Here is a 27,416-nt window from a genome sequence, read left to right on the forward strand (position 1 = left end):
TGTATTAGAACAGCCTGTGGATTCCCCTAAGGACAGTCATCACGAAAAGGACCCACTCTGCCTACTTTACGCTGGATGTTCTTAGTGACGAGCTGAAACTCAGAATATTTTGCACTATAACTCAGTGGCATGTTCTCTCTCTCTCTTTCTCTCTCGTTTTTACTGTCTTTGGTAAGCAGCACTTTGGTAGGAAAAAAGACCCCACAATTCTTCTTTTACTTATTTCCATTTTTCAATGGGAAAACAATATTAGTCATAATATTACATCATACCATACTGTATTATACTATACTAAATTGTAGTATTCTGTTTCTTTTTCTGGATGTAATTTTTTTATTTTTCATTAAATCATAAACACATAGATCATGTGCACATTAAGGCATTAATGGGGTACAATGTGCTGATTTCATATAGAATTAGGAATACTAACATCATACTGGCTAATATATACCTCATCTCGTTTACTTAGTTATTTTTTTATTTTATTTTTATTTTTTTTTTATTAAATCATAGCTGTGTACATTGATATGATCATGGGGCATCATTCACTAGCTTTACAGACCATTTACCAAGTTTCACATATGCCCTTGTAAGATGCACCCCTGGTGTAATCGTTTACTTAGTTATTGTGTTAAGACATTTATACTCTTTACTAATAGACCCAACATGTACCCTTGAATTATGCACCATAGGTGTGATCCCACCATAAACCCTCCCTTGATCTGACCTCTCCCCTCCCCACCCATCCCCCTCCTTCCTCCTTCATCTTGGGCCATAGTTGTGATCTATTCTTCATATGAAAGTGTGAGTAATTGTAAATTGGTTTCATAGTAGTACTGAGTACACTGGATATTTTTTCTTCCATTCTTGAGATACTTTACTAAGTAGGGTATGTTCCAGCTCCATCCATGTAAATGTAAAAGAGGTAATGTCTCCATCTTTTTTTAAGCTGCATAATTCATTTAAGTTAACAATTTTGAGACAGATTCTCTTTTTGTTGGCCTAGGTAGAGTACCAAGGCATCATTGTAGCTCAACCTCAAGCTGTTGGGTTCAAGCAATCCTCATTCTCAGCCTCCCAAGTAGCTAGGACTATAGGCACTTGTCATGATGCCCAGCTAGTTTTCTTATTTTTAGTAAAGACAAGGTCTTGCTTTTTCTCAGGCTGGTCTCCAACTCCTGAGCTCAAGCAGTCCACTTGCCTTGGCCTCTCAGAGTATCAGGACTACAAGCGTGAGACCCTGAGCCTGATCTGTATTACACTATTCTATACTGTTGATGTACCTTACCATAGTATAATTATACCATTCTATATGACATATACTATACTGTACTACATTTTATACTGTGCTACTTTATCTTATTTTGTGAATATATCTACTTTAGTAATAGAGGTATGAGTGATTCATCTTCGAACCGCAATATATAGCATGTTAAAATATAGTTACTATAAATTATAGGTCAAAAATACTATTTATAAAAGTATGGATCACTAAACACTTCAGGGTTAACTAAATAGCCCAGGACAAGCTAAATAGAGAATGGTAAATCAAAACTAACAGTAATGTTCAAAAGAAATACTAGCAATTAAAAATCCTGACCAAGAGATGAATCCAGACACTTATTGTCATTTAATCTTTGATAAGCCTATCAAAAACTTAAATTGGGGGTAAGACTCCCTATTAACAAATGGTGCTGGGTGAATTGGCTGGCAACTTGTAGAAGACTGAAACTGGACCCACACTTTTCACCTCTAACAAAAATTGACTCTCTCTAGACAAAAGACTTAAACCTAAGGCATGAAACCATAAAGATTCTTGGAAAGAGGGCAGGGGAAACACTTGAAGAAATTGGCCTGGGAGAAAACTTTATGAGGAGGACCCCCAGGGCAATAGAAGCAATACCAAAAGTACATTATTGGATCTGATCAAACTAAAAAGCTTCTGCACTGCCAAGAACACAGTAAGTAAAGCAAGTAGACTGTCCTCAGAATGGGAGAGGATATTTGCAGGTTATGTTTCCGACAAAGTCTGATAACGAGAATCCACAGAGAACTCAAATTTATCAATAAGAAAAGAACAAGTGTTCCAATTTCACTATGGGCAAGAGACCTGAACAGAAGCTTCTCCGAAGAAGACAGGCATATGGTCTACAGACACATGAAAAAATGCTCATCATCTTTAATCATCAGAGAAATGCAAATCAAAACCACTTTGAGATACCACCTAACTCCAGTAAGAGTAGCCCACATAACAAAATCCCCAAACTATAGATGTTGGCGTGGATTTGGAGAGAAGGGAACACTTCTCCATTGCATTCCCTCCATTGCTGGTGGGAATGCAAACTAATACATTCCTTTTGGAAAGAAGTTTGGAGAACACTCAGGGATTTAAAAACTGACCTGCCATTGGACCTGCAATTCCTCTACTAGGAGTATATCCAAAAGACCAAAAATCACTTTGCAAAAAGATATTTGCACCAGATTTTTCATTGCAGCTCAATTTGTAATAGCCAAGTCATGGAAGAAGCCCAAGTGCCCATTGACCCATGAATGGATTAATAAATTGTGGTATATGTACACCATGGAATACTATGCAGCCTTATAAAAGATTGAGTCTTTCCCTCTTTTACGTTTACATGGAGGGAGCTGGACATATTCTTCTGAGTAAAGTATTTCAAGAATGGAGGAAAAAGTATCCAACGTACTCAGTACTTCTATGAAACCTACTTATATTTACTCACACTTTGTTATAAAGCTCCACTGTCATACTTTAAAGATCTTGGAAAAACAATACTTCATTTTATATGGAATCAGAAAAAACCTCGAATAGCCAAGACATTACTCAGAAATAAAAACAAAGCAGGAGGAATTACGCTACCAGACCTCAGACTATACTATAAATCGATAGTGATTAAAACAGCATGGTATTGGCACAAAAACAGAGAAGTAGATGTCTGGAACAGAATATAGAACCAAGAGGTGAATCCAGCTACTTACCATTATTTGATCTTTGACAAGCCAATTAAAAACATTCAGTGGGGAAAAGATTCCCTATTTAACAAATGGTGCTGGGTGAACTGGCTGGCAACCTGCAGAAGATTGAAACTGGACCCACACCTTTCACCATTAACTGAGATAGACTCTCACTGGATAAAAGATTTAAACTTAAGACATGAAACTATAAAAATACTAGAGGAGAGTGCAGGGAAAACCCTTGAAGAAATAGGTCTGGGCGAGTATTTTATGAGGAGGACCCCCCCGGGCAATTGAAGCAGCTTCAAAAATACACTACTGGGACTTGATCAAACTAAAAAGCTTCTGCACAGCCAAGAACACAGTAAGTAAAGCAAGCAAACAGCCCTCAGAATGGGAGAAGATATTTACAGGTTATGTCTCCGACAAAGGTTTAATAACCAGAATCCACAGAGAACTCAAACGCATTAGCAAGAAAAGAACAAGGGATCCCATCGCAGGCTGGGCAAGGGATTGGAAGAGAAACTTCTCTGAAGAAGACAGGCGCGTGGCCTTCAGACATATGAAAAAATGCTCATCATCTGTAATCATCAAGGAAATGCAAATCAAAACTACTTTGAGATACCATCTAACTCCAGTGAGACTAGCCTATATCACAAAATCCCAAGACCAGAGATGTTGGCGCAGATGTGGAGAAAAGGGAATACTTTTGCACTGTTGGTGGGAATGCAAATTAATACATTCCTTTTGGAAAGAGATATGGAGAACACTTAGAGATCTAAAAATAGATCTGCCATTCAATCCTGTAATCCCTCTACTGGGCATATACCCAGAAGATGAAAAATCACATCATAACAAAGATATTTGTACCAGAATGTTTATTGCAGCCCTATTCATAATTCCTAAGCCATGGAAAAAGCCCAAGTGCCCATCAATCCACGAATGGATTAATAATCTGTGGTATATGTACACCATGGAATATTATGCAGCCTTAAAGAAAGATGGAGACTTTACCTCTTTCATGTTTACATGGATGGAGCTGGAACATATTCTTCTTACTAAAGTATCTCAAGAATGGAAGAAAAAGCACCCAATGTACTCAGCCCTACTATGAAACTAATTTAGGGCTTTCACATGAAAGCTATAACCCAGTTACAACCTAAGAATAGGGGGAAGGGAGAAAGGGAGGGGAGGAAGGGGGGAGGTGTGTAGAGGGAAGGGGTTTGGTGGGATTATACCAGTGGTGTATCTTACAAGGGTGTATGTGAAACTTGGTACATGTGAAATGTAAGTGTCTTGGTACAGTAACTGAGAGAATGCCAAGGCTATGTTAACCAGTGTGATGAAAGTGTGTCAAACGCTCTGTGAAGCTAGTGAATGATGCCCCATGATCATATCAATGTACATAGCTATGATTTAATAAAAAAAATAAAAAATAAATAAAGATAGAACACAACTATAGCCCAGGATGAAGGAGAGAAATGGAGTGGGAAGAGCAGTAAGGGGAGGGGTTGATGGAGGGTAAAAGGCGGGAACACACCTATGGAGCATATTGCAAAGGTACAAGTCAAACCTCTCAAGTGTAGAATATAAATGTCTTTTTTTATTATTATTAAATCATAGCTGTGTACATTAATGCAATCATGGGGCACCATACACTGGTTTTATAGACCATTTGACACATTTTCATCACACTGGTTAACATAGCCTTCCTGGCATTTTCTTAGTTATTGTGTTAAGACATTTACATTCCACATTTACTAAGTTTCACATGTGCCCTTGTAAGATGCACCGCAGGTGTAATCCCACCAATCACCCTCCCTCCACCCATCCTCCCCCCTCCCTCCGCTCCCTTTCCCCCTTCCCCATATTCTTAGATTATAACTGGGTTATAGCTTTCATGTGAAAGCCATAAATTAGTTTCATAGTAGGGCTGAGTACAGTGGATACTTTTTCTTCCATGTCTTAACACAATAATTAAGTAAATGAGGCAAAAGCTACGTTAAATGGTTTGATGTAACCACGTCGGAGTGTATAAAACAATCAACATATTGTACCCCACATATGCATAAATGTATTTATAATCTATGTGTATTTGACTTAATAAAAAAAAGAAACATTCGTGCTGGTGGAGGGTCATGGGTGGCAATGACTTCCACCCTCTCAAATTGCCTCACTGACTCTGAATCTGACCAGCCAACTCTATTTTATTCAAGGTACTTTGTTCATTGTAAATCATAATGCAAAAAGGTATTACTGATTTTGAAGTTCAGAGATTGATTTGGGTTATGTGCTTATTTTCAAACATGGTATAGGGCTATAAGCTCACTAAGTATTCCAGGGCAATGAAAACAACAAATTTAGTTAAAGTCAAACAAGGAAGATAGAAGTTAAAATCCACCAGGGATCACAGCAACCACTGGTGTGTAGACATTAAACATATCCCACTTATAGTAAATTGGAATTACGATGGGGGGGGGATCCGTGATGCACAGATTTTAAGAATCACTTCATTATTGCCACACTGTAATGTGCATGATTTTTTTTTTCACATTCTGCATTGTCAGTAAGGCTGTACATTCTCTGTAGTCAACTCAATCCAATCAATCAATGTTTCATTAAGCACATGCTAAATTTTGGCACTGTGTTTTGCTTTGGGAATTACTAGTTATACATTTAAAATCTTTTAAAAATATGCATTCCTAGCTCTCTTTAGATTACTAAGAAAACCTTTTCTTCATCAACTTCTCTATGCATAATTTTCAGCACTTTTTTCTGTGACCTAGTTTCCTTCTTTTTAAAGTTTCTTCTTCCTACATTTTTTTCCTGTAGTTTTTCAGTTTTTCTATTGAGTACTATTTTTTTCATCAACTCATTAAGTGGTCTTAAAACAAACAATTTGGTATTTAAATTTTCAATGCTAACTTCAAAAAAAGAAAGTTGTGAAGCAGATAAAAATTATTTGTTCCTGTTCCCATTTTTTTATCTTTTTTATTTTTTTCTATTTTCTTCCTTTGCTGCCTTTTGCTGTCATATCCAAGAAATCATTGCCCAATCCAATGTCATGAACTTTTCCCCTATGTTTTCTTCTAGGGGGTTTTAGGTTGGGGTCTTATATTTAGGTCTCCCATCTATTTTGAGTTCATTTATGTAAATGGTCTTAGGTAATGATCCAACTTCAAATTTTTGCAAGTGAATATCTAGATTTCCCAGGACCATTTTTTTTTTTTTTTTTTGAGACAGAGTCTCACTTTGTCACCCTCAGTAGAGTGCTGTGGTATCACAGCTCACAGCAACCTCAAACTCTTGGGCTCAAGCAATTCTCTTGTCTCAGTCTCCTGAGTAGCTGGACTGCAGGTGCTCACCACAGAGCCTGGCTATTTTTAAGGACAGTGTCTCAGTCTTGCTCAGGCTGGTCTCAAACCTGTGAGCTCAGGCAATCCAACCCTCGAGCTCCCAAAGTGCTGGGGTTACAGTTGTGAGTCACTGTGTCTGACCTCCCAGCACCATTTTTTTTTTTTTTTTTGATACAGAGTCTCAAGCTGTTGCCCTGGGTAGACTGCTGTGGCATCACAGCTCACAGCAACCTCTAACTCTTGGACTTAAGCAATTCTCTTGCCTCAGCCTCCCAAGTAGCTGGGACTACAGGAGCCTGCCACAGCGCCTGGCAGGCTCCTGTAGTTGTTGTATTTGTCATTGCTGTTTGGCAGGCCTGGGCTTAATGAATATTACAAGAAACTTTATTCTCAGAAATATGAAAATCTGAAGGAAATTGACCAATATTTGGAAGCACGCCACCTTCCAAGACTTCACCAGAATCAAGTGGAAACATTGAACAGGCCTTTATCAAGTTCTGAAATAGCATCAACTATACAAAATCTCCCTAAAAAGAAAAGCCCGGGACCAGATAGCTTCACATCAGAATTCTACCAAACCTTCAAAGAGGAACTAGTACCTATATTACTCAACCTTTTCCAAAATATAGAAAAAGAAGGAATATTACCCAACACATTCTATGAAGCAAACATTACCTTGATCCCCAAACCAGGAAAAGACCCAACAAGAAAAGAAAATTATAGACCAATATCACTAATGAATATTGATGGAAAAATATTCAGCAATATCCTAACAAACAGAATCCAGCAACACATCAAACAAATTATTCATCATGACCAAGTCTAGGGTCCAAGATCCCAGGGTCTCAAGGCTGGTTCAATATATGTAAATCCATAAATATAATTCAGCACATAACCAAATTAAAAAACAAAGACCATATGATTCTCTCAATTGATGCAGAAAAAGCTTTTGATAATATCCAGCATCCCTTCATGATCAGAACACTTGAGAAAATTGGTATAGAAGGGACATTTCTTAAACTGATAGAGGCCGTCTACAGCAAACCCACAGCCAATATCATATTGAATGGAGTTAAATTGAAATCATTTCCACCCAGATCAGGAACCAGGCAAGGTTGCCCACTGTCTCCATTGCTCTTTAACATTGTAATGGAAGTTTTAGCCTGTTCCCATTTTTATTTTGAAATCTCTTCTAGTAGGAATTGGCATAAAGTATGAATGAAAGCTGGTTAGAAATAAATCACCTATATTAAAGACTACAACTTCAAATATTCTGAGTGAACTACTGGAAGTCAGAAGGGGGAACAAAGAAAGAAAGAAAGAAACAAAGAAAGGAATGGAAGAAAAGAGAGACAAAGAAATCAAACCAAATGTGAATGGCTTTGTGTATTGGTGAAGAGTAGCAAAAAGTTCAAGTCTGTTCTTTCAAAATAATGTAGATAGAGAAAATTCTCATGCAATAGCATAGGGGAAATTTTGATGTATCATGGGCCTTTTTATTATTATTTTTTTTAAATCCATGATACCTTTAATAGAACTTTGACATCATACCCAGGTTGTTCACAGCCTTTGATTTTCAGTCAAAAGCCAAGACAATAAAATTGATACGACATCTAAGGCAAAAACGTAAACACTCTATTGTGAATGGACCAGAGGAAAAAAATAGAAAGGTTGCTACAATGCTTAGACAACATATTCATTACTAGTAGTAATTACAAATTGAAATTAGAAAATAAAAATGCCATCTGAGCGGACATGATTCTGCAGCCCCATTCATCTGTGTCCCCCTCTAGGTATGTTCCACATTTTCATTGCATAATTTGAAAGCAAAAGCTTGTTGTAATCTTGGACCTCAATTATATGAACAAAAAATGCATTAAAAAAATCTGTGATCACAATTCATGTCTTAAGGGATTTTAGCTTATTTTAGCTACTGTAGCTACTGTAGCAGCTGCTCTGGTTTCTGAGAAAACGGTAGACAAGAATACTCCAGCTGAAGCAGCAGTGATGTGAACAGCAACCAATACGAACTGGATGGACAGGAGCTATGTTCAAGGCTTGAGACAAATAGACGCTCTGATGTATTCACAATGAACAAGCAAGGTGCTCAGTTAAAGTCTGTGTAATTTGCATCTAGGTTTAGAAGGTACCAGGTCTGATCACTCTGACCAGCTGCATTTAGATGGAGCTCTCTCAGCTTGTGCCATGTGTGGTGAGCTGCCTTTGTCCAATTCAGGGACAACTTGCTACATCTTAGCTATACTTATAAAATTCCTACTTAAATTCAGAAAAAATTTACACACTCCTATTTTTTACCCTCTCCTCCATAATCTGCCTTATGTTTAAATTCCATACTTCCCTGGGCAGCCTTCAGTCCTCCTTCAGCCCAAACATTCCTATTCCCGTCAGGGTACTCCTCAGCCTTTCTGTGATCCTAGGGGTGCTACTGTGAACACACTTTGTCTCTGCTGCAGCTAAATGCAGCTTTCAAAACATAAGGCACTATTTCAGGCATGGCTGCAGGTGTGACCAACTTAGAAGAAGAGAGGCCATTAGGCTCTTGGTTCTAGACACGTTATGACATTTGTAAGTGAATCCATATCAGCTTTTTTGCCATTATAGCATATTTCTAACTCATACTGAATTAATAATTAAATGAATGCCCAGAATCTTCCATGTACTTTTCCCCCCTGGTTCCTCCCAATGTATCTTTTATTTATTTATTTTTGACTAGAGAATCGGATTTGATATTTATTCTTATTGCATTTTATTTCCTCATATTTGGCCAGTGTTGGAACCTGTATCAATCTTTCTGAGTCTTGATCCTAGCTTCCATGATATGAGTTATTTCTCAGTTTCATGATACCTGCAAGTTCACTTTTCAGAAAGCCATTGGTTCCTACAACTTATTCTAGAAACAAACCATTTTGCAATCATGAAATTAAAGATAAAGTTATGTGAACATTTTATACAATGACTACATCAATGGTTTTTCTTCTTAGTAACTTCAGAAATTTTTTATGAGTCTCATGAATGAATATATTTCCCAAAATAATGTATAGTTTGTTAAAATAAAGACTTCATTTTCTAAGACAAGTGTTTATCTAGGTTAAAAAAATGTGTTAAAAACAGCTTTCATTAATAGATTACTGGATTACACAGAAAGACCGAAAAATTGTTTTCATTTATGACACTAGTGGTATAGAAAATATTTGGCATGACAGACTAAGCTAGAAAAATCGAACAGAATTCAAAACAGACTCTAAAAGCTCAGAGGCTTTGGAATTGCTGAAAGATCATGAAAAGTAATTGCTAATGGCTAAAACATAATGAACGGGAAAAAATACCCTCCAGTAACATGTGCACAGATTATGTGCCCCACATTGCTTTATAGCCTTACCTTACGGGAAGCATGATAGAAAGACCTACTGTCACACTTTAGCATGATTTTGTGAGAACTGGCAATCAGAGTGCAATATTTCAAGCATGGCAACTTGTCTGGGGGTGAGGTCTGGAACTGCCTCTTGTGGATCCCGGATCAGCGGGCATTGTGCTAATGGAGTCCCTGTTTGTTCAGTAGACAGCAACTGGGAGTTAATGAGAGCATCACTGCAGGAAGTCTCCCCTCTAGGAAGCGCAGAGCTCCTTTCAACAAGGACGGGCTGGGCCCTCTGCAAAGGTGTAGTCACGGTGATGGTGGATAGGTTGGTGGATAGGCAAACTCTTGATAGGTTTCCCTATGGAGCTCCTGCCATTCTGCCAGGAGATGCAAAGATACATGGTGGTATTGTTTTATTGTCCCCTTTTCACTTGCTGCTCCAGAGTAATGAGCGCCCCTCTGTTTTTCAGTACTCCTTCTCTTGAGCCCTAAAACCACCAAGGTATCATTCACATTCGGTAAGTTCTGACAGGGAAACAAATGTCAGGAGCAGTTTCTTATTTCCTACTAACAAATGCATTAATTAGATGTAAATGTTTATATATATTTAGAGAATTCCCAATACTATGAAACATTTTAATAGTCTTCTAATTAACTTAGACAAGTTTACTTTTGCAATTCCATCAAAGAAATCTCTCTCTATTCATCTCTATCCAAACAATTTAAATGAAAACAGTTAACTCTAAGTATATTGTCTATGTTTACAAAACCCTCCACTTGCCTATTGCAGAAGGTTAGTGGAGGATTCACTCTCATTGGTATGTCCTTTTAGCCTTTCCCCCAGGGACAGCATCTGGCCTCCAGATGGAAGCATTCTCTGCAGCCTTCTCTCTTTTATTCATGACTTTCCAATTTGAGATGTTTCCTCCTGTGGCCTCCCCACCCCACAGGTGTCTCAACATAAAAAGAAGCAAGGTGAAACATGTACGGGGGTTGTCTTGCTACGTAAGAGGGGCATGTCAAATTCTTTCTTGGCATTTGTAATATTTCACAACTTTATCTCTACAAACCCCAATCCACCTTTGTCCACACACTCACAGCCTCAAGTCACATATGGTGAACTCTAAAATCAAATTGCTTACAAATCTCCTTACATGGGCCATACACATTCCTGCCCTCTCTTTGCCTGTAAATTGCATCTCAAGACCTTCCTCAAGAGCTACAATGCTCTTAATTTTACCTATTCTGTTTTTCTTTCCCCTGAAAGTTGTCCCTTTTCCTGTTTGTATGGCTTTATTCACCCTATTTTCTTTCCTCTTCTCTGTCTTTTATCTTATCCTTACATGTCTAACTGCCTCTTTATGGAGATTTACTTTATTTTACTTTACTTCTCAACTAGTGTTTTCTTTCTCAGAACATCTGAAGATGTTCTTCTGCAGCTCCGCTCCAGCATTTATCACTTTTTAAACTTTAAAATAGATTTGGACTCACAGACAAGTTGCAGAGTTCCCATTATACCCTTTAACCAGCTTCTCCCAACAGTAATATCTCACATGATCATATCACAGTTATCAAAATGAAAGAATTAAAACTGGTGCAATACTTTTAACTAAACTCCTGCATTTATGAGGATCTGACCAATTTTTCCAGTAAGATACTTGTTCTCTTCCAGGATCTAATTTGAGATCCCACTTTCATTGTCATGTCTCCAAAGTCTCTTCCAAACTGTGTCAGTTCCAGCCTTTTTACTTTTTAATCTTTCATGACCTTGAACGCTTTTAAACTTATAAGAGCCTTACATCTGTGTGGGTCTATTTCCTCTTTCTGCTGGAAATTTTCTGTAAGATTTGTCACTGAGACATATTTTTATCCCCAGTTGGGTCAAAAACATGACAGAAGCTCAATAATTACTACTTAACTATATGTCAGAAACAATTAGGATAGTAACAAAATCTGCATAATTAAATACAGGATTGTGTGCTATGAAAACTTTAAATTGTTAGAAAAGTTAGAGAGTAAAAGACTGAGAAATCATAAGACAGACACTTCTGTTTGCAGATACTGTATCAGAGCCCATTTTCTCTGGGTACCCAGAATAGGAATCACCGAAGCTCCCAGGCCCCTGAGATAATCATGGCACAGGGAAACCTGGGGACCATTAGAAGGGGCAGACGCAGCCTCCATCCCAGCTCCTAGCCCCCCATTGGCTCTCATTACCAGTAGACCACATGGGTCCCATGGCAGGAGTAGGTCCTAGAGACTTGCACAGATCATAGAGCTAAATTAATTATTTCCTACCTCTTGGTTTCAGTCCTACAGCTTTCTGTTAAAAACTCAGGACAGAGATCTCCAGTCTTCTTTGCTGGGACCCTGAACCTTGGCTGGGTCCATTTCTGGGCCTTTCTATACGTGATGGATGAATGTGTGACAATGCCTTAAACCAAATGTCAACACTCACCTGCCTTTGGGCATCTCCTACTGCCTGACGTTCCCCAAGGTTATGACCCTTCTGCCCCTGTTGAGGCCAGGAAAATGCTCAGCTGGCAGTCCAATCCCTTGTGTATGTTGTCACATCCACGGGCTCATCCTTGGCCATCAAAGCTTCCTCTCCTCTCCCACCAGCCTCTCCGGCTAAGTCCCTGCAGACTGAGCAGTATAGCTCAGCCTGGTACCCATTCCCCGACCACTTGGCTTTCCCCTGTTCCTCTGTTATTAATCCCAGTCACTATGCTATGGGCATGAGTCCCTGTGTCCTCACTGCTGTTATAGAGACTGTACCTGTACGCCCCCCCACCCCCCACCCCGGCTGAACTTGTTAGCTTTGGTCTGCTAAGGAGTCCACTTGTCTTCCAAGGCCATAGAAGCTTTGTTTTGTTTCTGAGGAATCTAATTGCTGACATCTGAAAGAGAGGATTCTTTCATTTCAGTTACACACGGCATCACATTCAAATCTTTCACAAAGATTCAGAAACGCCATCTGACAGGATCAAGAGCAATTGAACTAATATCTGTTGGGTTTTAGCCGAAGCGCTGCGGCATAATCTTTCATTTTCCTTGGAAGGCCTCACCACAAAGAGAAAACACGCCTACTTGTGTCCCACAGAGGTGTTTTGACATTAGGCTTAATAAAGCATGAAGAACTCATTAATAAATAATGTTCTGCTAGGTTAACAAATTATGCCGAATGCACTGGCGAGGCCCTAGAGTAAATCAAATCATTCATGCAGCCTTGCGACTTGTTAACTTGCAGCAGTCTCTCTGCAGCAATCTGGCAGAGCCCGGTGCAGCAACACACAAATAAAACCAGCATTTCATAAGCACGTGCACCTCCCGTTACAATACAGACTGTTAATATATTGTTTCTTTTTTTACACTCTGTGGACCCCAAATAGTAAAACAAACCTTCACTAATGTTGGATCAGGAAGCTTTCCAATGATTCTCCCTCCTCACCCCACCCCCGCCCCACCCAGTGATCCTTTCAATCTTTGCTAGAAGGACAATTCCACTTATCAACTTGTTCACTCAATAGCAGACACAGTTATAGACGTAATTATTGTATCTTCTCATCTCATATCTATTGTCTTATTACCTACAGGTAGTAGGACTAGAGAATGAGCTAATGGGTACGGGCGGGCTTGTTTATTCAGCCAACACTATTTCTGATACATTTTTTATTCTGACCCAGAAAATCTCTGAGGAGGAAAACAAACAAACAGAAATAGAGAACAGAATCATCCTTCCTTTATAAAAAACTCAAAGTGCAATGCTTGTAAAGAATACCTCCCTGCATTTTTGAGGTTGTCTGGTTTTTGTTGGAGGGAGGTTTTGCAGCCACCTTTTGCAGGTGAAAGTTCTGAGGGCAAGGAAGCATGGAAAGGCAGCTTGGGTCCTTTGGGCAGCTGCATATCTCTGGTGGTGTGTGACGCCGAAGCCAGCTGCTGCTTCACGAAGCTCTGTTCATGACTGTGAGCTGATGGACAGCTGTCCAGTGTCAGCTAAGCTTGACTCACTGGCTCCAGCTGTTCAACAATCTGGAAGGATGGAATCTTCCACCATGCACTATTCTAACTGGTAACATTCACCGTCCGCTAACCAGTTTAGCTGGAAAGCAAACTACCATACAATAAGACCTAAACATTGCCAGGCAATGTTTTAATGAAACAACTTGTTGGGTGAGTTCAATTTCAACTCAAAGACCTTGCTAACTATGCCCATGTGCACACATTTCGCACCCTGCCAGACCGTTTAAGTGGTTATGATGACAAAGCCTTTAGGCTGCCATTTAAATCTTGTTTCAGAGCTTCAGGATCCAAGCAACCATTATCCTGAGAATACAAGTATTCTATGAAACAGTCTTCCTCAAATATTTTCACAACTCTATATGCTTATGTGTATACATTTATACTATCCATATATAATTATCTAAAGTTAGATATTTATAGTTTCTTCATCTCCAAGTTAACGGAAACCATGGAAATGAAGGAATAATCAAGCTTCAGAGTGTTCATGACAAGATTTCATTCTCAAGAAAACAAGAGAGGCTATCTGAAGTCATAGAAATGAGAGTACTCTAAGCCCCCAGAGCTTTACACAGTAAGTACTTTCCATGGGTCATCTCTCTATTCCCAGTAGTCCTATGATGTCAGGAAGATGATCACGTGTGTTTTACACATGAGGAAACTGAGTCTTTGCACAGTGAAAGTAGCCAGGGTGACATAGCAGAGTTAGTAAATAGCAGAGCTGGGGCTCAATGTAGGCAATCCGATCCCACAAATCAAACTCACAATCATTTAAGACATGATTGCAAGAGGGACTTTACCTAACAATTGCAATCAGTGTAACTGGCTTATTGTACCCTCAATGAATCCCCAACAATAAAAAAAAAAAAAAAACTCACAATCATTATTCTATTCCACCTTGTATGTTATCAGGAAATTTAGCCATGGATGGTTCTACCACTCACCTGGACAAAAATGGAACATCCTTCCACTGCCCCTTGCATTAAAATGAGTTTAAGGTTAGCCTAAATAGTTAAGTTGCGCTCCTATATGATCCTAACAAACACCAAGCTACATACATATTTAAATATTTTGATTTGGCTTGGTGCCTGTAGCTCAAGTGGCTAGGGTGCCAGCCACATACACCAGAGCTGGCAGGTTTGAATCCAGCCCGGACCTGCCAAACAACAATGACAACTACAACCAAAAAAATAGCCAAGTACTGTGGCAGGCGCCTATAGTCTCAGCTACTTGGGAGGCTGAGGCAAGAGAATCGCCTAAGCCCAGGAGCTGGAGGTTGCTGTGAGCTGTGATGCTACAGCACTCTACCCAGGGCGACAGCTTGAGGCTCTGTCTCAATAAATAAATAAATAAATATTTTGATTCCTATAAGTGATAGTTCTCAATGCCAAGGTGCAAAAAAAAAATAAAGTATATTTTCATTTTGTTATCTGAAAAAGCATTTCTGGTATCAGTGACAAATGTCTGATATTTACCCAAATGTGTATCAGTATGAATAATTTTCTTCATGAAAACTAAACAGTACTCAAATTTCAACGTTGAAAAATTCACTTCTTTAGAAAAAGAGGAAAACTAAGTCGAAAGGTTACCAAGCCCAGTAGGCAAGAAGTTTTGAAGGAAAGATAGGTTTTCCTGATGAGCTGAAAGTGCGCTGAGATTTTAACAGCCTATCCTGAAGAAATGAGAAATGCAATTTCCTGAATAGGCCCAGCATCCGAGATGCGTCATTTGATCCCTGTTAAAAGTCAAACACCTCACTTTTCTATGTCCAAAACACTCTGGCTGTCAAAACACAAATAAAAATTGTTTGCACCTATTGTTTGCTTAAGTTTCTGCATGCCCTGAATGTATTTACATGTGAAATATAGGGGAATTTGTGATGGTCATGTCCATGCACATAGAAATTTCTATTTGTTACTAACTCTTGCGCAATCTGGCTTCTTATGCCTTCGCGCTTTACTTCCCCAAATGGATTGAAACTGCATTTGGTACATCTTTGTTGTGAGTAGAACATTTAAAAAACAATTCTGCTTTCCACAGTGAGCGATTTATTATGCAAGTCTAAGCTCTAGACAAAAATGTGTAAATGCAAGTACTCAGTGCCCCAAGGCACTATTGCTACCTCATAAGTATTTGGATATTATATTACATTATATTGTCTGTCAAGCTGTACTTCCAATCACATTATTTTTACTCTTACCAATTTACATAATGTGTGAAAAGACAGTGAAAGGCAAAGGTGTGTTTCATTTTACTAAGCCCAAGAGACAAACGATGACACTCTTGGAACACACAGGTTTACCTAGAGGGGACGTGTGGCCCACTAATCCCCTTGTCGATCACAGGACAATTCACCTATGCAGTGATTAAAAATGGAAAACAATGTTCCTTTGGGAAAAAAATATGCAAATACTGTTGTTGCCTTCTACAGGACATACATATTCATAGGGGAGGGGGGAGAAGAATAGGAGGAGAGCCACAGACATTTCCAAGGACATCACTAAGGGCTTCAGACAAAATTAATTCAATCAATCAAAAATAAGCATAAATTAGTTATTTTCACAGTTTTTCCTTCACTGAAAAGCTGAACTATTTTAGTTTTGTATTTTCTTAAGCATCTTTTTTTGTTATTATTGAAATAATAAACAAGTAGTCTAAAATGCCTAATGCTAGGATGCTAATAATTAGCCATTGCATTAATAGGAACCAGATGTAGTTTTAAATTATAATTTTCAATTGGCTTTACTTATTAATAGAAGACCTTAACTGAGCAGTGTCGTGATATTGGAATAGATAGAAGATCTAATTTTTAGCTTTTTCCTCTCATTAGATTTACAAATGTAAAATAATAGAATTAAAAGTCGGGTGTATTATTTATATTCCTAGCTTACTCACGAGCAGACAAAACTACCAAAACCTTAAAAAGTTCACAAAGTACTCATTAAATCTTCTGGACCTTGAGTGTTTACAGCTGTTTTCCATAATCAACCTTATCAGTCATTTTAGAGCCCTGTACCTAATGTTATACATATTTTTTAATTTTCTTAAAATTTAAATTACATTGGTTTAATAAATGGTATGCCTAGGCGTGCACATGAAAATTCTGTTCTGTGCAATGAGAAGCTCCTATTTTATCATTTTATAAAGGCATGGTTATATCCTTCATTTTGAGAAAATTTAGAACCCATTTACAGGAACCAAATGTATAATATTTTAAGATGTATTATAATACTTAGAACTGTCTTCGAAAATAAATTGATATTGCTTTGTTTAATTTTTTCTTTGCATATGAAATTCCCCAGGCCTAGCAGACCATTTTTTATATTTTTCTTCGTATTTTGAATACATTACTTCTATTGTCTATTAAATCTGCTGAAATTATTTTCCAGTGAGTTATATAATTGTCCCTTAATGAAGGTTCAGAGAGTTTTCACATGACTCTATCATTTTCTAAAGCCTGAGGAACCCAGGGCACAGATGTGACTCAGGTAGTTTTCTAAACTCAGCACTTTACTACTTACAATTTTCTCCATCGCAATTCATTGAAAAATAATACAATTGTACTTCATTTGTGCCATATTTATTTATTAACAAGCAAGTCATCCTATAGCTTCATAAATAATTTTCTTTATTTTTCAAAAAAAGAAAAAAAAAAAGAAAAAACCAAACTCAACATATCATTCGGATTAAAAAGAAAAAGATCACATTCCAGTAGTGCCGACCAGGTTATCAGATAAGTAAGATCATTTCTGGGTGCTTAGGCAAACTCAGTAATCACTGCATTTTAGGACATTAAAAAATATGGTTTACTCTTTTTAATTTTAAGAGGAACATTATTTCAGTAGTAGACAATGGAAAATCTCAGAGTATTATCCTAAAAAAAATTCTGAGCTGGGTTTTAAAAGAATAGGTTTCTGTCCCAGTTCTACTATGGGTACATACTAACTGGTTTTCTGGACCTGCTCACACCATCTGACCCGGACAAATTATTAATGCTTACCTTCTATGAAACCCAGCTTTCATATATGTAAAATAAAGGTAGTTGTACTACAGTTCATGGAATCACTTCCAGTGAAGCAGGCTGTGGTTCTATGACATTGGTAGTTAGGGATGCACATGGTAATCAACATAAAAGTCGTTCTTAACGTGGCATCACAAAATGAACTACATTAGGAAGAACTATAGGTTATTTTTAAAAATACATAATCAAATGTACAGTTTAGTTCTCATTTTTATGATACTCAAGTTGAGAATTTTATCTAATGTCTTCATGACACACAAGATACTTTCAAATCTAGGTTAATTCTATGAATTAACATACTCTTACCTGACATTTGGGTTTTTTTAAACTAATGTAGGTTTTCCTTAGCACCATTGACAAGGATTATAGTTGTAGTGGTACTATAATAATTAAAAATTACCCTATATGTTCTAAACTATCAAGGAAAAGAGAATAAATTTAAATGTAATAGTCTTCATTGTTCGGCCCCTTTGGAAATCGTACAGCATTAGAAAGCATTTACTAATTAGGTCACCTGTAATAAAACCAAGCAAAGAACACTTAGGCTAAAAGTTATTAAACACATGCAACTGATTGCTTTAGTTCAGTGCAACTCTACGGTAAGCATCTCAACTATGAACATTAATGTATAAAAGCTTATCATTAAACCAAGAAAATTCGCACAAGGGCCATTTAATAATGACTACACCCTCCAAATTCAGTCCACATATTTTGATTTTAGATAACCACACTGAACAGTGAAAAACATCTTCCAAAAGAGCTGGTTCAAGTAGTACCGTATCTGAGCCCACCTCCCACGACCTGTCAGATCATTCTTTATCATCTTATCTTTTACTTAGGTTTTCTTTCTTTTATACCTTATTGTAGTCTTGGGTGCCACGTGATTCTCTTATTTACTACTTTTTTGTTGTTGCCATGAAGAAAGAGATTATTGTCTGTTCTTTTTAATGAATAGCCTGCCACGAAGTAGTTATTAACCAAATGCTTGTTGGATGAATGGAGAAATGAAGTCTGTATTGACTTACAATAGATCCAGGAATGGCTCTTGATTCTCAGCTAAGATCATTGAACAATGCATAATAAATATACATCTCTCCTGTACACCTCCCGACACATACACATTTAATCAGGATAGTTTCGAAAGTTCATATTGAGTGTGGCTGGACATTTACTTTGTTATGGCAATCAATCATTCCATTTGGCAATGTTGCTCAGGCACTATGAAAACATTGCTGTCATGGCACGTGCATGTGTACCGGTTCATGAAGAAATAGCAACTTATGGAAGAGGGTAGTGAATTACCCAAATGAGACGTGGAGGTAGAATAGTTCATGGTTGTAAAATAGTTCAGGGTTGACCTTTGCCAACTAAAGGAATCTGCGATCTAGAATTTACTTATTCAAAACTAAAACCAATGTCTTGGTGACCTATTTTATAATAACATGTGGTTTACATAGTTTAAGTTGCATTTATACAGGTATTATTGTAATATGAGCAGACAGAAGATGATATTTGAGTTGTAACCTCCACGTTCTCAAACAATGTTAGGAAATTTTGAACTACATGGTTAAAATCTAGTAGAGAGAAAGAAATTAAACTGAAGAAAATTTATGTAAATTAGACAGACTGTGCTATTTAGAAAACATGCTATTATGAAATATCATAGTTTCACTTAAATTTTCTTGCTGAAATAATGTATCATAAAGGCCGATATATTAAATGTCTATTTTTTAATATCTCTGCCTTTTTTTAAATAGGAGTACCACATACAAAAATTCATGGCATTCTTCATAATTTTGGATTAGAAAAAAATAAGTCTTTCTCCTTCATAAATTTTCATGCCCTACAAAGTTTCCCATCACAAACTATTTTGCATTTATTACAAATAGGTATTACATTGGAAAAGCAATTTAATAGTATTCTATTTCATCTGTGAAGTTAAGCGGCTTTGCATTATAACTAAGTTGAGTTAATGGGACTATATTTGAAGTGTTACCTAGAACTGAAGTTACCTAGTTGTGTCTTACTGAACCTAGGAGTTTGTAAAATGAAGGCAGGAAGCCCACCGTGAGGAGGATAGAAAAATTATTATAATCTGCATTCCTAAACTGAACGAGAATTTTTGCTCAGCAGAAGCCTCTTGACTGTAAAAACTCTGAAATTATATCCTGCTGTTAAGAATACCTGTTTGGGGTGGGAGATGTTCAAATGTTCTGCTTTCCTTCAAACCAAATAAGTTTCGTGCATACATTTATAGCCTTCATCATCTTTCTTTCTTTTAAAAAAATAAATATCTTGGAAATGCTTTTTGCTGATAATGAAAAAGATTGTGATTAGTCTAGCACTTAATTTTTAGTTAATAGGTAGTTTTAATTATCTTTGATATAGAAATCTTTTGTCTTGAAAACAAATTTCAAGATATATGTTTTGCTTTATGATATAGAAGATGACTTTTTAGATTTAAGAAGTCTTTAGTTCACCACCTAAAAAAATGGGCTATTTCTATTTCTTCGGAGGTTATTAGAAGTTATGTTTATTTACTGAATAAACTCCTAAGGTAGCTCTTATAGCTGTATTTATTCATGACTATATACCTTCATTATGTGCCGTACCCATCCGCATTCATTATAGAGTCCCTCTTTTGTGTTAGCTAAGGCTCCTTAGCCCTAAATTTCACTTTATCTGATATTAATATTTTTACTGCATTTGCCTATCTTTTCATTTTCCAATTTTTGAATTACCTTGTCTTGCTTGTATTCTTGTATACACTTAGAATTGATTTTTTCCACTGTGATCCAATCTGAAAATATTTTGTTTTAAAAAAGATTTATTGATATGAAAGATAGGACAGAGCTATCCTGTCATAATATTTTAAGCTTTCTCTTAAAATGTTTTGAAAGTCTTATTATATGGTCTATTTTCCTTGCTTAAGATTTGTAGCTTCTAAAAAATGTAGATTTTCCTTTAATTTATATTTACAAATTTATGTAATAAACTATAATGTGATGCTTATAACCTTAATTTTAAAAATATTTTTAGGATATTTACTATTCACCTATTATGACTGACATGAAAAGTAGTATATATATATATTTCTCTCTCTCCTGTCATTCTTTACTAGCTAATGTTAGACAATAACAGTGTCTTCCTTAGAATCTTTTTGTGTATTCTTATTTCTGCTTATATTTCTATAGTTTGATTGTCAGTTTAAATGATATCCATTGATTTCTAGATATTGAGAACAAAGCAATCAGCTAACTTAATATAAGCACCAACTTTCTCTTATGTCTCCCTAATTCTTGCTAGTTGTTTTAGTTCTACCCCACTAAAACATATAAAAGGATGTTATACATTTATGTTCTATTTTGTTACCCTAACCTCCATATTCATTTTAGATTTAGTCTACACTTAAATATATTCAATGCTGACAAACAGTTGTTATTATTATTTCTCTTTTTGTTGCAGTTTGGCTGGGGCCGGGTTCAAACCCATCACCCTTGGTATATGTGACCGGTGCCCTATTCACTGAGCGACAGGCGCTGACCAGTTGTTATTATTTTTATTTTTAATTTAATTTTTATTTTTTTGGAGTAGTTTCTTATAGTCGCCTTTTGTTTGTTTGTTTGTTTGTTTTGTTTTTTGAGATGGAGTCTTGCTATGTCACCCTCGGTAGAGTGCCATTGCATCACAGATCACAGCAACCTCAGACACTTGGGCTTAAGTGATTCTCTTGCCTCAGCCTCCCAAGCAGCTGGACTACAGGCGCCCACTACAATGCCCAGCTATTTTTTTGCTGCAGTTGTCATTGTTGGTTAGCAGGCCCGGGCTGGATTTGAACCTGCCAGCCTGGGTGTATGTGGCTGGCACCCTAACCACTGAGCTACGGGGGCCACCTATAGTCACTTTTTGTTTGGAGATTGTCTTCTAATAGTTTCTTTTTGTGGAGCTCAGATTAACAGTATTTCTTGAATATGCCCAGAATATTTATCTCCAGCCTTGACATCTTGAAGAACATTTTGGCAGTTCATAAAATCTGTGGGCCCCCATTTTCCTTTCACAATGATGGGGAATTCATTATCTAACATGGTACCCTACTCATTGCCGGGCATCTCCACTGTTACCAGTTTTTTCCCCTAAGGTTTGCCAAAATTCATCTCCTTAAAAACTTTAGTAGATTAGCTTACAGGAAAACCTTTCAAGTATTCTCTTCTTCAGGACAAAAGTAATTAGGCATTGCAGGAAATTTCTTAAGGCCAAAATGATCCTAAAAGACCTTTTCGCAGACGTGGTGTTTACTCCGTGAGCTCTAGTCATTGCATCTTCCTTACTGTCCTTGTACATTCCTCACAGAACTCTTTTAAAGTAAGTTAAGGTCATTACCCTAGGGCTGGAGAGAACCATTTTAATCATCTAGTGAAAAGGTCTACTTTAGGATGAAGAAGCTGAGGTCAGGGAAAGAGAAAGAGATTTCCTTAAAGTCAGGCCACCACTAGGAAGCTGAGTCAGGCTTTGAACCCCAATAACTCTCAGGCAAGGACTCTGCTTCACTAAGTTTTTCAAAAATACAACAATCAAAACTGTTTCATGGCACTTAAAGAGCTAAGTGTGTGCCCTGCTGCATGAAAGAAACTGCCCAGCATCTGGTAATTATCATTTCATTCTATGTATGGGCTGTAGAATGGCCGGGTCGCTGTCTCAGAGAACTTCAAGTGGGTTGTTGTTCATCTACATACTTCTCACTTTTATTTTCTTTTTCTTAAAAATAAGAAATTTCAGACAAACGCAGATTTAGTTTTTCCTATCCTAAACTCCCTAAACTATCATTTTGAAATAAAATTACACAGCTTATGCTTAAAACATAAGGGCCAGATTTTAACTTCAAATACACCACCTACTCTCTAATAGCAGAATTTGGCCCTAAAAACCCATTAACAGATATTGTCATCAAACTAAAGAGCTAATTACTTTAGACTCAGACAGAATGAACAAAATCATAGGCCAACCGCAGCTGGTAGTAATAATGGTGAGACTAACCGTATGTTACACTAGAGATTTAATAAACAAAGACATATTAACATGAATGCAACCAAACATATGAAATTATCCTCCAAATGGAAAAAATTATTATAGTTATAAAATTCTTGAAGACACACTGGAATCATCCAATACAAGATACAAAGACTCTTAAAGAACTAATTGTCATAATTTGAAATTATCACTATTGAATGAAAAAGGAAACAAAGAATTTTGCCCTACTATTCTATAAATGAAGAATTATATCTAAAATTATTTCTAAAAATGATTTTGATTTGATTGGAAATATTATTCTCATACTCAAATAAGTTTAATACCATAAGACAAAATAGTTTTGCTTTCAGGCTATTTTAAACAATTATAAAGCCTTCATTACAGTTCTACAAAAGTGACTTTTTCATGTAACTGGATATTTTTCCAGCACTTTAGAAATATTTTTAAACTACATTAATAATATAGACTTTTGAAAAAAGAGTATTACAAATCTTGAGAAGCAATAAGTATCAACTATAATTTTATAAATTGAGAATAACTATCAGTATTATTTTGATTAGATAATATTTTCTTTTAATTTTCTCCCTGTGTGTCTATAGTTTTTTTAAAATAAAATAGTGATCCCATCATTATAGGCTTTTGTAACTTCTTGCTTTGATTTCAGTATATTATGAATATTTCTCCATAATAATAATTTTACTTTTACAATATAAATTTTAATGATTTATGAACTCCTTAAATTGAGAATAATAACACATTTTGATCTTTTCTGTATCTCATGGATTTAATTATTATGCTGTTTCACAATAATCTAATGTTCCCAAGAATTTCTTACATATTTAAATCTACTTTTTCCTACACTGATGGCTCTGCTGTACTGAAGCTAGATCTTACTTTTAGTTCCTTTTCCCTTTCTCTATAAAATTTCCAGATAAAGCTAACCAATTGTTAATTAAACCAAATTTGCTGTTTTCATTTCTAGATTAATGACATTAAAGATTATCCATTGACAAGTAAAATAATGAATAATTTTAAAATCAGTTACGTTTGTAAGTTCTTAGATAATTTCTTCACTTTTTCAATCTTCTTCGTGGAATTTTCTCCTACCTTTCTTACTTAAGAAATCATTATTGAAAAACACTTGCTCTGTTTCTCTTTGTTGACAAGTCATAGCTGACCAGATTTTTGCTCACTGCTCTTTGTATCAGACTTTTCTATGACAAATTTGGAAGAGAAAATGCTGTTTTACATGAGTGGATCAGACTAGAAGATCTCAATGGTCCATTTCTGCTCTAACACTTTATGCTTCTGTGATTCTATAAAGTTTCTGTACTTTATTCTTTTGTTGTGCATCTTACTTCCTGAGTACTGAAACTGCCTTACTCAGGTTCCCTCAAACTACATTGGAAGTTTTCTTTAAGGAAACACAATTTCAAAACTGTCTGATAAATGTACCACTGATAATGAACGTGACTCACGCGAGGACACAATTCTATTCTCTCTCCATCTGCTCCTTTTCCAGGAAAATAAATAAATAAATAAGTAAATAAAAACGGGGTGGGGAGAAGGAAGAAGGGAGAGAAAGAAAGAAAAAGAAAGAGTTTCTATGTTTTTCCAAAATTAAAGTATTATAGAAGACTTTCACTAAAAGCTTTATTAAATTATATTTGGGGGCTTTATCTAATAGTAAACTTGTGTATTATGCATTTTAGGATTTTATATACAGGTATGGCAGTCTTACTATTGAGAGCAATTCTGGTAAGTGCATAAGCAACTTCGTCATTATAGTTTAGCCACTACTGTAAATTTTGAATTTTGAATACTGGAAAAAATTCTGCCTTATTTTATGCATATTACCATATTCAATTTTCTACGCATAATGCTAATAACTGCTATATGTAGCTAATAGGCACTAGAGGGATATACTTCCTTAGATGAAGGATTTATTTTTGCCTTTTAATATTTTATGAACAAGAAATTCTACACAATGTGAACAAGTCCTACAAAGACTGATAAAAAGATGAAAATGTCTATAACTCTGAGATTCATTCAAATAATTTGAAATTCATTCAAATAATTAAAAACTTCATTATTCACTATCAAAATAACATAATATTGGACCTTTAAAAAATCATTACTATTTAAGTAATGATCTTAAGATCTGAATATATGCCTACCAATCACTTCTTTCACTTCAATAAAAAAAGCAAACCTTTTATAAACTTAAAATTGCAAATAATACAAGTGAAGTTGCTAAAGGTTGGATAGCAAACAGAAGCACGATCAAGTGATATTCACTAAATGCACGTGTAAACTGTCAGAAATGTAGCACATGATTTATAACTTATTTGCTATGAAAAAAGAGTAGTGAAAGATGTGTTTAATATTAAGCAGACCTGTTTTTTTTAAATCTAAGACTGAGTTTTCAAAATGAAGAGAAAAGATAGAATCCTCAAAATGTACAAATGCCCAGCCAACCCTGGTAATAACGCATAATTTTAATCTTCTAGATATTTCTTATGCTATGTAATTAGACCCACTAACACTGAATATCTAAATAAATTAAAATATTACACAGAACAGAGTAACAGCTAACAAGAGCAATGACAGTATGACAGCACTGTCCCTCTCAGAGAGGGAAAGGGCACCCGGGGTTAGCCCATCATGTTATACTTTAAAAAGGAATAGTAATGAAAACTAATAATTCAAATTAGGGCATGAAAAAGGGAGCACAAATGTAGCACTTCCATGCTAAAATTACCCCTTCCTTATTTGTTCTTGTGATTAAAGGAAACAAACAACACACAAACACAAGTTTAATAGGAAGTTTGAAAATAAACAGATTATTTTGAATGACAATTTCAGTGTTTCTCAAAGGCTCAATACCCACTTGTATCAGGATCAGGTCGGGGTGGCCGACTGTAAAAATACAGATTCCTGGGCCATACTCTGGTCACAGAAAATCTAAGTCTCTCTGAAATATGCCCAGAAATCAACATTTTATGGATCCCCCCAGGCGTCAAGTGACTCTGAGGCGCATTAAGTTGCACGCACCATACGTCATGCTTTTTGATGTGAGTCGGATGACCGAATATCCAGATTTCCACTGAGCCTTTCTTGTGTTTACATTTACATGTCATACAACAACTTTCAAACACTGTATTTTATTTCCCTTTTTTCCCCCTGTGGAACTGCACATAGGTGGTTATTTTTCCTATATCAAATAACTGGTTTTACTTTTTAATATTTTATGAAAACACATCATTCACTTTTGATATAATTAAGCACCACACAAGAATGTGAGTTACCCCCCAATTCACTTACCTTCAAATCCTTGTACTCATTCAGGAAGTTTGAAATATATGATAGAAACTGTCAAAAGAATATAGGTGGTATATTCTCTCTTTAATTTCCAAGGGTTCTGAGACTGGCTACGGTGATGCTGGAGGTGGACCCCAGAAATGCCGTTGAGAAGACACCAGGATTGAGGCCAGTGAGTACCTGGCTATCTCTAAACAGAACAGAAAAACAAACAAGTAGTCAGTCACCTGTAATTCACATAATCTGCTATGGAGAAGGTTATTTTCAGTAAACTAGACGTGTTACTAAATTTAAACTTGGCCTGGGTTTGCTGCTCCCCGATTTAGCACAGTTGTCATTTAAAATTTCGTGTCATTGTGAAGTCAGAATTGCACAGTGATGCCGCCTGCAGAGAATTCTGGTTGAACTCTTATTGCTTTAATTGACTATTTTTTCTAAACATTGCATCGAGTGGCATAATTACTAATTTTTACTTTTGATATGCAGGTGCTACATTTTGCTGTCAATTTCTTTCCAAGTTAGGGTTGATGAAGTCTCTCAGAAATATTTCCTTACACAAAACTCTATCACATTCTTTAAAAGAAAAAAAGGGATACTTTTACTAAATCCACATGGAATTATCTGCTAGTTTTGCTTTATTTCCTTTCATGTGGGTAAAGCTTGCAAAGATAATCTTTTTTAGTCCACATGTGTTGCCTACTCAGGGAAACCATAATTCTAGCATCTTTGGAGAATGAGTTAAGTAGAAGTTGGTAGTGGTTAACAGAACAAGAGAATAAAAAATCTTTTAAAAATTAGTAATCAATCATGCAAGCACTCTCCTAAAAAGGAGAGAAAGCAAAACATACAGATAACTATTAGATCCAATACAAAATGGTAAGAGGGCATGCAAGCACAGAGTTCCATGTAACAGTAGTTCTTATGGAAGACTATTGTCTGGCCACCCAGAAACCTGACGAACTTCTTCCTTGCTATCTCTTATATATACAGAATAGAAAATCAAGAGTTCAACTTTCATAGTCTTTTTGACTGCTAAGAGTGATCATGTGACCTGTGAGCTACAAGAAGTATGCTAGGTAAGAAATGCTGGCCTAATTTTGTTTTTTTTTTTTGATAAATAGAAAGATTTCTGCTTCTTTTCCACACATCTGTTTGTTTTAAATGAGGATGTGATACTTGGAGGTAGAGCAGCTATTTTGTTACCATGAGGTCAAATACAAGGAAGGCCCAGAGAAACGTAAAGACATAGACCAGTGGTTCTCAATCTTTCTAACACTACCACCCTTTAATGCAGTTCCTCATAGTGTGGTGATCCCCA

At 36.4% G+C, this 27,416-nt stretch overlaps 1 protein-coding gene across 2 annotated transcripts in view; it reads right to left on the reverse strand.

Annotated features, from left to right (window-relative positions):
* Positions 1 to 27,416, reverse strand: part of HS3ST5 (heparan sulfate-glucosamine 3-sulfotransferase 5) — a 308,905-nt gene that overhangs the window by 166,937 nt on the left and 114,552 nt on the right. For both annotated transcript variants that reach the window (XM_053591090.1, XM_053591091.1), the window contains exon 2: positions 26,102 to 26,288. The gene's annotated coding sequence lies outside the window, so the exon portion shown is untranslated. The remainder of the gene's footprint in view (positions 1 to 26,101; positions 26,289 to 27,416) is intronic.

Source organism: Nycticebus coucang, chromosome 5 (genome assembly GCF_027406575.1).
Source record: "Nycticebus coucang isolate mNycCou1 chromosome 5, mNycCou1.pri, whole genome shotgun sequence".
Lineage (NCBI taxonomy): Eukaryota > Metazoa > Chordata > Mammalia > Primates > Lorisidae > Nycticebus > Nycticebus coucang.